The sequence below is a fragment of the Convolutriloba macropyga genome, chromosome 5 (genome assembly GCF_964194025.1).
Source record: "Convolutriloba macropyga chromosome 5, txConMacr16.3, whole genome shotgun sequence".
Lineage (NCBI taxonomy): Eukaryota > Metazoa > Xenacoelomorpha > Acoela > Convolutidae > Convolutriloba > Convolutriloba macropyga.
In genome coordinates this window covers 16,355,204-16,367,921 of record NC_134472.1, presented here as the reverse complement: position 1 = coordinate 16,367,921, position 12,718 = coordinate 16,355,204, and positions in this window count along the sequence as shown.

Genomic DNA, 12,718 nt, shown 5'->3' with positions numbered 1-12,718 from the left:
ATTTTGCCCCATGCTATTTATTCAATCCTATTTTATCCAAAGTCATTTTATCCAACTTTCCCCTGCCGTTTTACCCAATGCCAACTTACCCAATGCCCTTCAATCTTTTCGTTCATTGATCTGATTACAACTTAGCATTCGCTATTACAAGGATGCTTTAAAGTACTTGTACTGACAACATGTGATAGTTTCATATCAAGGCCCACGGGCCATTTAATTATATAGTCGGCTAAATAGCCGTTCTGGTTGTCATTGGGTAAAATGGAATTGGGTAAATTGTCCTGACACAGTTGAAATTTTACCTTGGTTTTTTAATATTAGGAATCAATTTTTCTCATAAAAATTTTTGCTTCTGTATTTTCTTAAGAAGCATCCGAGTTATGCAGAAAAGAGTGAAGAGCAAGTTTTGGGGAAAGATGGAAAAAAAGAGTACTAGTAAGATTTTCCCAACCTTTATTAAATAATATTAGAAAGATTATCAGATTGAGATATTTGAAGATATTTATCTAATTGAACAATTAGCTACTGAATTTTGTCTTCTAATTGTGAACTATTAAACATTAAGATATTTGAAGAAGTGAGATATCTGAAATAAAAATTTTCAAACTGATTTGTGTCTTTTGTCTGATGTATTCAGCATATTCGGCGTGAACCAGAATTAACTTTCAACTCCCTAAATTGAACATGAACGCAAATGTAAAATCAACGCAAATGTTAAACGAAAAACATTTTTATCGTTAGGATAAATTGTTTTGTTCAACCTGTCCTTCTTCAATCTGGTCAAAACATCGTTCTTCAATTTGGTTTTGCAAACTATAGATTGCACAGCTTGACTTTTAAGACACCTTAAGAACACTTTACAATTGCCAAAAGATTCCTGACAAATTTTCAAATTGCGGTGTTATTTTTGTCGAAAGTAGTTCAAGGAAAAAATAAATTGATAATTGTTTTCCTTCCATTATGCTTGCAAAATTTTAAATCAACAATTAAAAATCAACTCACAATAATCAGATCAATTTACCTGCATATCTTTTTTGTAATCTCTTTTGAGTTATTTAAGAAAGTGTCTTGTTTTTAAAATTAACACTGCAGAAAAGACAAAAATTCTAAATTTCTGTCTTTGTTAATAAAACTGTCAAACAGAAAACTATTTAGAATAGAAGTTGCAATAAAATTGTAGAACATGAGAAAACTTTTTAGAAGTTAATATTTTCAACAGAATTAATGATAACTAAAGATACTTTTCCAAATCAAGCTGCCGAAATCACAAAAAATTGAGATAACCGGCTTTAGTTTTGCGAGAAAACTTCACCAAGTTGCCAAAGTCATAAAGGTCAAATATCTTTCCAAGGAGATCGCTTAATTTGTTCTGGTTTTTGCAAAACAAAAAAAAAAATAAAAATCAAACTAAGAATATTGCCAATGAAGTAAACAAAGTAGGTTTGCTTTTAATTGTAACAATTCACAAAATAACAATTGGATTGTTCTGAGATGATTTTTAGAAGATTTTAAAGATTTTAAACAAACAAAATTTGCCAAAAAGACTCTTAAAGATTGCACTTTTTGGCTTCTCAGAGAAACATACAAGAAGTCGCTCTTGTTGCGGGCAAAAAATTTAAACTCCGGCAATGTAATTACAAGCTGATAAATATTTATTTTAAAAATGAATCAAAGCAGAAGCCAAAATGGACTTGTTCGAAAATAAGCTGTAAACTGTCAAATTACAAATCTGTTGGAGCTGAGCTTAAGGAATAACAAAGAATTGCGTAGGACGAAAACTATTACTGTATCCTATTTTGATCCGGATTATCCATCCCCCTAGCAAGGAAATTGTGTATAGCAAATCAGAAACAGCCGCGTATGCCACGCCAACAGAAAAATTGTTAACAAACTGAACAAAAATAAGAACTCATAACAACTCCAATTGTCTTGTCAGACTAGCAACTCGAGCTAGCAAATAAACTCAGCAAAAAAATTTTTGAAATAATATAGTCTTGAGCAGTATATTTGTTACTGCGTCTTGCTAAAACCAAATCCTTGAGCAATATATTTGTTAAAATTAAACTGTGTCTTGATAACAAAAATTTGCCTTGAGCAATATTATATCAAATATTGTGTCTTGTATCGAAAACGTCTCGAGCAGTGAATTCAATTTTCTGTGTCCTGATTTCCAGTCTTCAACTCGTGAGTACTCTGCGAAAATTGCAACACACACACACACACACCTAGGATTAAGTTAGAAACCAATTTTCATAACATTTCTTAGGCATACATTTTTGCCTTAGATTTGTTTCATCAAAACGATTGGACTGGTAAACATAAAGAGATCCCGTATTGTGTGATCTGTGGACCCAGTTCAATTGAGAGAAAATCCTAATCTAAGTAAGTCAAATTAGTTTATGCAACGGTAAGTACAGCAGAGCGGATATACAGTTAAAAAAGCAAACTGCATCAACGAAGTATCCGGACAGAGAACGAACTGGGCGGTGTAAAACTTTCTTTGTGAAACACAAGGAGAGCAGCTGTTACAAAATCCAAACAGTCAAAAAAATTAGAAAAGTTAAATATCGGTAAACAGTCATCAATGTGATGCTCAAAAAACATTCCCTTTCCATTGAGAACAATATACCTTGATGGACTTTCTAATGATGACCACAAAAACACAGGTGAGCAATTATTTCCGTCCCTCGAACAAATAAACCTGTTCGGAAATTGCCCTCACCAGCAGTTTTGTTTGAATTGATATGTCTCAACGATGTTCTCTTGCAGTTTTGATTTAATTTTAATTGGGTAAATCAGTTTTTAGGTAACTATAATTGAGAAAAACATCATTTATGCTAATACATAAAAAATATTTAAGTAAACAAACTATTGATGGTATAAAATTCCTTGTTAAAAATGCTAGTATGATACTAGAAACTTTCCGCGTCACTTGAATTTGGATCATTGTTACTTACGATTATGAGTTAAATTTAGTGAAACATCTCAATTCTAAACATATGACTGAAGAAAAAATTATGTTCTTTGTTATAACGAAAAGACTTTTGGTAAAAGAATGTTCTATTTTATTCAAAAAGACATTTTTTTGCTTTGGTGAATTGAAGATGCTCTTCAAAAATAAATTTATTGTTAAATATTTCATTTAAGGGTCATATTGTTAAATATTTCATTTAAATGAAATTTAAGTAGTTTAAAATTTAATTGAAGTATAAAAAAATGGCAATCTCTTTCCTGTCACCATATATGAATTTACAAACCTAATGATCTGCTTGTCTTCGGGGAACCATCGCTCATGGTTTCTTAAGGCTTCGACTTTGAAATTTTTTTATTTTGTACTTATTTTTGGTGTTTTGCCTCCATTTGTTGCATTTTTTCAGTCTTATCCATTTGTTGCATGTCTCAGTCTGGTTAATTATAAGTGCAGTGAGTTTCATCAATTGAACCTATCAAGTGCTTTGAATGCAAACCTAATAACCTAATGGCTGTTAAAATATTAAAATTAATTTTTTTTATTAAAAAATATTTTAATTTTACCAATTTGTAAGCTTATATCTGAGAACTTTCTGGTCAGTGTCACTAATTACAGGTCTTAGTACTTAGTCAACAACTTGTATTTTCAGCGGATGATTTTCTAATATTGCGTTTTACGAACTAGATTGTATTAGATTTTGATTTTTATTACCACTTTTGTGTCAATTTTGTTTTTTTTTCCAAATGATTTTATTGGTTTGAGCAACCCTTGAGCAATATATTTGTTAAAATTAAACTGTGTCTTGATAACAAAAAATCGTCTTGAGCAATATTATATCAAATATTGTGTCTTGTATCGAAAACGTCTCGAGCAGTGAAATCAGTTTTCTGTGTCCTGATTTCCAGTCTTCAACTCGTGAGTACTCTGCGAAAATTGCAACACTCACACCTAGGAGTATGTTAGAAACCAACTTTCATAACACTTCTTAGGCACATATTTTTGCCTTAGATTTGTTTCATCAAAACGATTGGACTGGTAAACATAAAGAGATCCCGTATTGTGTGATCTGTGGACCCAGTTCAATTGAGAGAAAATCCTAAACTAAGTAAGTCAAATTAATTAATGCAACGGTAAGTACAACAGAGCAGATATACAGTTACAAAAGCAAACTGCATCAATGAAGTATCCGGACAGAGAACGAACTGGGCGGTGTAAAACTTTCTTTGTGAAACACAAGGAGAGCAGCCGTTACATTTGGTCCGCCGACCCGGACAGTGGAATAAACTGCTGTCCAACCCAGCAGTCGAAGTGACAAAGTCATCGACGAACGAGAACAAAACTCAACAGGCAATTCAACGACGCAAAGCCAATTCGGCAAGGTGCGTTAGAAGTTGAATATCAAAGCTTAATTAAAGCAAATAAACGAAAGTACTGTAGGGATTCAAGCTGCAGTCCCAAAGTACAAACGAAGTGACTCCGTCACAGAGTCAAGACATTTTGCAAAGACAGATTAGCAACTGTAAAAAACGACTCGACGAAAAAACTCAGGAGGGCCAGGAGCTAATCAGAAACAACGATAGATCAAGCAAACTCAAGACCATTTATCAACAGATACTGAAGCTTGACGACTCTTATTACAATCTTTCTCGGAAACGAGCCAACACTCTTCGTGATCCCGAATTGTTTGAACGTTACGAAGAACAGCGACTAAATTTCTTACAAACACTAAACGCAGATTGATTACCATACATTCACGGAGAAACAAATATGACGGATCAACAGAATCAGACCGTTCAATTGACAAGCGATGCAGAACCAACTGTCGCTAAGAATTCACAGTCTGTTGTAGGAGTTTCTCAACGAACTGCTGAAAATGGAAACCCAAACAATGACAATGGTTTAAAGGCCTCCTCTGATAAACGAGCTTAAAAGGCAGAAAAACTTGCGGCTTTAGAGAAAGACTTTGCAGCAAGAATGAGGTTGAAGAAAATTGAATTCGAATTGAAAAGGAAAGAGCTTGAAATGGAGATGCAACTTTTTGAAGAAGAAGGTGCACTGAAACTGGAATACGAGAAAGAAGCTCTTGACGCAAGAGCATCAGATTCTGATGAAAGTGCAGCCCCTAGTATTCGAAGTAGATCACCATTGAATTGGAAGACCCCGAAGAACAAAGATGTTTACGGTTGGCTCGGTAACTCGGATAAACTCTCCAACTTGAAAGATTATAGTTTTGAGCGTGCGAAAACCAGGATCGACAACAATTATCCCAGTGTAATCTTCAATCGCGAAGGTGTACTTAAGTCACGGTCACCAAGTGGAGAGCGTGCCAGCGCAGCCTGGGAACAAGACAAGTTTAAGCGCAATAAACCAATCATTAGTAGTCAGCTACCTGATTTGAAGTTGTGTTCTTTCGACGGAAACCCCTAGAGTGGCCGGAGTGGTCGAATATGTTCAAAGCAACGGTTCACTATCGCGATATACCCAACTCAGAAAAAATGAGCCACTTGAAAACTTTGCTGACAGCTAAAGCAAAGTCAGCTATATCAGGAATGGGCTATTCGGGAGAGTTCTACGCTCAAGCGTGGGAACTCCTGGGACGGAAGTTTGGGCGACCTTACCTAATTGTCGACGCTCAGCTTAACATATTGCGCAAACAACAACCAATTCGAATGCACGACTCAACGGCTATAATTAATTACTCAATAACAATCAGCAACCTAGTTAATGTACTGAAGCAATACAAATATGAGGGCGATCTGCGTTCAAGTTCAACACTACAAGTGGCAATTGAAAACCTGCCCCCAAACTTGAAAGAAAAGTGTTTCTTCTTCGTTGACGAGTGTCAAGAAGATAGACCCGATCTCACTCTCATTGAAAAGTGGTTAGCTCGAATGGTTTTTGTCCACGAGGGAATGTCATCAACCAAGAGCGACCGAAAGGAAGATGATCGACCAAACGCTAACAAGGAAAAACGATTCTCAAAATCGTCAAATATTAGTCCGAGTTCGAATGCGAACGAAAGCAAATGCAAAACAACAACTGCCCACTAGCGGATGGCACTCATAAAATATGGAACTGTCCAATATTTAAGAGTATGAATGTCACCGATCGCTATGCGGCAGTGAGAAAAGAACGCTTATGTTATGGATGTCTGGGGAAAGGGCATGCAATCAAATATTGTAAAGTCCACCCGTGTGGTATAAATGGATGTGCCAAAAAGCACAACAGACTGCTACACTCAGAAAACCAAATAGAGGATGATAGTCACGCAGTTAATGTAAGCGCAGCAACAATCAACCAGAGTAACCAAGTTACTAGTTTTCTTCAAATAGTTCCGGTATCGGTTCAGAGTGGTGGTAACAGGTTGACTACCTACGCTTTCCTCGATAGTGTGTCAACAGTATCATTCATCGATCAAAGCGTCAAGGACCAACTACAAGCCAAAGGCACGGACGTTACCTTGAACTTAGCTGGCATACATGAGACGCAAGATTTGAGGACAGGAAAGGTTCCTATCACAATAAAGGGACTACATTCAAAGGTGCATTCGATTGAAGCGTTTGCACACCCATCAATCTCGTTGGGAAACACAACATATGACTACAAGGAACTGAAGAACAAATTCATACACCTGAATGTTCGCACTAACAGAACTTTCAACCTGATGGAAGTAGGCATCATACTTGGACAAGATGCCTACAAAATTCAACGTCCATTGTACTAGAGGATTGTAACACGAAGTGATCCTTTCGCCGTCTTAACAGAATTAGGATGGGTGGTCAGTGGTCCCATGGCAGGCATGCAAAGTCAAAATGTTTGTCGTTTTGCCTTCACAGAAGATGTGAAAGTGGCAGAAAATATCCAATCATGGTGGGACATAGAAACTTATGCTTCCAAAATAAATGTTGTAAGTCAATCAAAGAAAGAGCAACAAACTCAGAGGTTTCTAGAGAGCACAACAAAGTTTACAGGCGAGCGGTACGAAGTGGGCATGCTGTGGAATGAAACAGAATCCAATCTTCCTAACAATTACAGCTCTGCCCTTGTTCAGCTCTACTCACTAGAACGAAGGTTCCAACGTGACCCAAATTAAAAAGAATTGTATCAACAGTCAATTGATACAGATGTGGAAAAGAGATTTGTGAAGATCCTTGGTAAATCGGAAGTCAAAGGCACTTTCGAAAGGGAATGGTATTTGCCACACCATTCAGAACTAAACCCCAACAAACCGGGTAAAGTTCGCCTTGTTTGAAACGCTGCAGCAAAATACAAGGACGTATGCCTAAATGACAAGCTGTTAGCCGGACTTGATCTACTACACGGATTGATCGGAACCATATTCAGATTTCGAGAAGGACCAATAGCCCTAACCGCAGATATTGAATCAATGTTTCTGCAAGTGCAAAATCCTGAACGGGGTAAAAGCTGCTTGAGATTCCTCTGGCGACCAGCAGTGAACGAACCTGTGCAAATTTACGAGTATCAACGTCATGTTTTCGGAGCAAAGAGTTCACCAACATGTGCCAACTACCCTCTGAAGCGAGTAGCCACCAATAACGAGGACGAGTTCCCAATTGCAGCAAAAACAATCCAAAACAAGTTCTACATGGACGATTTCATCAAGTCAGTCGAAACACCTGAGGAAGCAATCAAGGTTTTCGAACAACTTCAACCTCTTCTCTCAAAACATGGATTTGAACTGAAGAAGTGGATCACCAACAGCGACGTGGTAACCAACGCACTCCCAGAGGATTTAAGATCAATCAGCAACACAAAGCAGGTTGAAATAGAACCAGGCAACGACGGTTCATCCGTGCTTGGTCTTCAGTGGACGATTATCGATGATAGTCTACAGGTTTGTAGAGGTACAAGCAAATAAGTTGAGACCCCAATCACCCATAGGAAGATCTTATCTCTAGTTTCTTCAGTGTTTGATCCTCTTGGACTGTTTGCACCATTCAGTGTTCATATGAGACGACTCCTGAAGAGCATGTGGACAGGAAATGGACAACATTGGGACAAGTCAGTGGAACCTTACGAAGAAGAGGAGTTTCTGAAATGGAAAGACCAGCTCCCAGAAGTAGCAGAAACCAGCATTGATAGAAGATACTTCAGCACAGCCAAGGACAAATGGGAACTTCATGTGTTTGCCGACGCGTCTGAAGACACAATGTGCGCAGTAGCATACCTACGTTCAAAGCCCAAAGAATACTCAGCAGACTTAGCATTTGTAATCGGAAAGTGCAGAGTTGCACCGATGCGACACCTTTCCATACCACGCTTGGAACTACAAGCAGCAGTCATGGCGGTGAGACTTAAAGAACAGATAGTGAAAGAACATGAAACGAAGATTCACAGTTGCAACTTTTGGTCAGACTCCACTACTGTTCTGCAATGGATTCATAGCTCCCACCGTAAGCAACAGGTGTTTGTTGCAAACAGAGTGGCTGATATTTTGGACACAACTAATGTTTCACAGTGGAATCATGTGAGTGGTATTAACAATCCAGCTGATATCAGGACACGAGCGATCAATGTTGACGAACTTAAGGGAAGTGAATGGCTCACTGGGCCGGCCTGGTTGAAGGAACGAGAGAACGAATGGCCTGAACAGGTGAATTTAGCATTTGCTTCAGACGAACAGAACGACAAAATGGTCTTCTCAGCAAAGGTTGAAGAGAAGAAGCTGATCATTCAGTGGGAACGATTCAGCAATTTCAATCGACTTGTAAATACAATGGCATACGTACAGCGCGTAATTAGAAAACACAAACCGGCAACAAAAACGCTAAGTGTTGAAGAAAAAGAGGGTGCACAAGCAGGCATCTTCAGACTACTGCAGCAAGAACAGTTTGCTGAAGAGATGAAATCTCTCAAGGTTGAAAAGGAAATTCTAAAAAACAGCAAAATCCTCCAGTTTTACCATTGATAGACCAGCAAGGACTTATTCGTGCCCAAGGCAGAATAGGTAAAAGTCAATTGTACTTCGAAACCAAGCATCCAATACTGTTACATTGGAAGCACCATGTAGTTGAATTAATCTTGGGAAATGAACATAAAGTCTGGTTAGGAGTTGCAAGAAGACAATGTATGCAGTGCTGGGCAATCGATCAGTCACGGAAGATGTTCTGTCAACCACGATATGTCTTGTTGAACAGACATTGAATGCTAGACCGCTGACGTCGGTCAGTTCTGATGCTACGGATTTAGGAGCTATTACTCCGAACCATTTCCTACTTGGCAACAAGAACCTTTGTTTACCGTATCTATCAGGTGCAGAGCAATTTGTTGATCATAGAAAGCTCTTCCGACAAACGCAAGCTTACACAGACCTCATCTGGGATAGATTCCGTAAAGAGTACTTGCCAACGTTGAACAGTCGAAAGAAATGGCAGACCAGAACGGACAGAAGTCTTCAGCATGGTGATATTGTGTGGTTAGTGAAAGACAGTGACAAACGTGGATATTACAATCTGGGTCGACTAACCAAAACTTTTGAAGGTTCCGACGGAGTGATTCGATCAGCGACAATCCGTACGAAAGATGAATACTACAAGAGGCCAGTAGTGAAGCTCGCTCCAGTAATACCAACTGGCGATGATGTTTTCACGAAGGAAAACAGGGCCGGCGATGTTGGAGCTGAGCTTAAGGAATAACAAAAAATTGCGTAGGACGAAAACGATTACTGTATCTTATTTTTATCCGGATTATCCATCCCCCTAGCGAGGAAATTGTGTTTAGCAAATCAGAAACAGCCGCGTATGCCACGTCAGCCGAAAAAAATGTTAACAAACTGAACAAAAATAAGAACTCATAACAACTCCAATTGTCTTGTCAGACTAGCAATTCGAGCTAGAAAATAAACTCAGTAATAAAATTGTTGAAATAATATAGTCTTGAGCAGCATACTTGTTACTGCGTCTTGCTAAAACCAAACCCTTGAGCAGTATATTTGTTAAAATTAAACTGTGTCTTGATAACAAAAATTTGTCTTGAGCAATGTTATATCAAATATTGTGTCTTGTATCGAAAACGTCTCGAGCAGTGAATTTGATTTTCTGTGTCCTGATTTCCAGTCTTCAACTCGTGAGTACTCTGCGAAAATCTCAACACACACTCACACACACACACCTAGGATTAAGTTAGAAACCAATTTTCATAACAATTCTTAGGCATACATTTTTGCCTTAGATTTGTTTCATCAAAACGATTGGACTGGTAAACATAAAGAGATCCCGTATTGTGTGATCTGTGGACCCAGTTCAATTGAGAGAAAATCCTAATCTAAGTAAGTCAAATTAGTTTATGCAACGGTAAGTACAGCAGAGCGGATATACAGTTAAAAAAGCAAACTGCATCAACGAAGTATCCGGACAGAGAACGAACTGGGCGGAGTAAAACTTTCTTTGTGAAACACAAGGAGAGCAGCTGTTACAAAATCCAAACAGTCAAAAAAATTAGAAAAGTTAAATATCGGTAAACAATCATCAATGTGATGCTCAAAAAACATTCCCTTTCCATTGAGAACAATATACCTTGATGGACTTTCTAATGATGACCACAAAAACACAGGTGAGCAATTATTTCCGTCCCTCGAACAAATAAACCTGTTCGGAAATTGCCCTCACCAGCAGTTTTGTTTGAATTGATATGTCTCAACGATGTTCTCTTGCAGTTTTGATTTAATTTTAATTGGGTAAATCAGTTTTTAGGTAACTATAATTGAGAAAAACATCATTTATGCTAATACATAAAAAATATTTAAGTAAACAAACTATTGATGGTATAAAATTCCTTGTTAAAAATGCTAGTATGATACTAGAAACTTTCCGCGTCACTTGAATTTGGATCATTGTTACTTACGATTATGAGTTAAATTTAGTGAAACATCTCAATTCTAAACATATGACTGAAGAAAAAATTATGTTCTTTGTTATAACGAAAAGACTTTTGGTAAAAGAATGTTCTATTTTATTCAAAAAGACATTTTTGTGCTTTGGTGAATTGAAGATGCTCTTCAAAAATAAATTTATTGTTAAATATTTCATTTAAGGGTCATATTGTTAAATATTTCATTTAAATGAAATTTAAGTAGTTTAAAATTTAATTGAAGTATAAAAAAATATGGCAATCTCTTTCCTGTCACCATATATGAATTTACAAACCTAATGATCTGCTTGTCTTCGGGGAACCATCGCTCATGGTTTCTTAAGGCTTCGACTTTGAAATTTTTTTTATTTTGTACTTATTTTTGGTGTTTTGCCTCCATTTGTTGCATTTTTTCAGTCTTATCCATTTGTTGCATGTCTCAGTCTGGTTAATTATAAGTGCAGTGAGTTTCATCAATTGAACCTATCAAGTGCTTTGAATGCAAACCTAATAACCTAATGGCTGTTAAAATATTAAAATTAATTTTTTTTATTAAAAAATATTTTAATTTTACCAATTTGTAAGCTTATATCTGAGAACTTGATGGTCAGTGTAACTAATTACAGGTCTTAGTACTTAGTCAACAACTTGTCTTGTCAGCGGATGATTTTATAATATTGCGTTTTACGAACTAGATTGTATTAGATTTTGATTTTTATTACCACTTTTGTGTCAATTTTGTTTTTTTTTCCAAATGATTTTATTGGTTTCCAAAAAAGGTGTTGGTTGAAGTGTTAAATGCGTTCGTTAAAAGCTAATGGTTTTGATCGCTCTGATAATACGAGTTCGCTTTAAACTTAGTCTCTCTCTTTTTAATTTCGTCTTGCTGATTATTTGATTTTATATTATCACACCACTGAAAAATTTCATTGGCGTTGAAAAGAAATTCAATGTAAAAAAACAAAAATTTTTTATTAACCAATTTCTTTTAACAACTTCGACACTATTCTCTAGCATTTCTCTTTAGTTTGTGATTTTGCTTGTAATTGTTGTTCTTTGTGTAATAGTGAGATTTTTTCTGAATTATGACAGGTCTCAATATATTCTTTTTACGATATTGAAACATTTATTCAATGCCGCAAATTGACAGCTAATGATTTTAGCTTTAAATTCAATTTTCAGATTTTTTGAATTTATCTTTTTGTGTTCTTCCATCTGTCAACTTCAAACTTAGTCTCGTCAATGAGGGATTCCAACCACGTCCTTCTGATATAAAATACAACTTTTCGATTGGTTTAATCTTACAGTCGGTTTTATATCTTGGAAACGTTGTCTGAAAACTTCTTTGAAAGTTTTTTGTTTTTCCTCTTGTTGATTTTTAAATTAATTGCGTTAATAACAAGTCTTATTGACTTTTAATTGAGAGATAAGTGAATATATAACATTTTTTAATTTGTTAACTGAAGCAAGATAAATATAAATTGAAAAAATAATTAATACAATTCAGATATTGGCTGATGATTTTAATCACCTCAAAACTTTGTAATTCCATACATTTTTTGTAGTTTGCTTTCAATTTCTGTATCTGTAGTTGTTTTGCAGTCCTGTTCTAGTGAAAACCCAAAGTTTTTTTTATGAATTTGTGATTAGTTGGTTTAAAAAATTTCGATCAAATTTTGAACTTTGCTTCTTTTTTCTCCTTTTTGCCGACTGCTTATCTAGTTTCGTCATGAATAGGTCGCATCTGATTGCGGTTAAGCACAAAAGAGTTCGTTTCATTTAGGTATTATCAGTAAGTATTTTGACTTTGCTACAATGTGCTCTTAAAATCAGACTCTGCCGTAAAAAAGGTTTTGCTTTTTATGTATTCGGTCATTT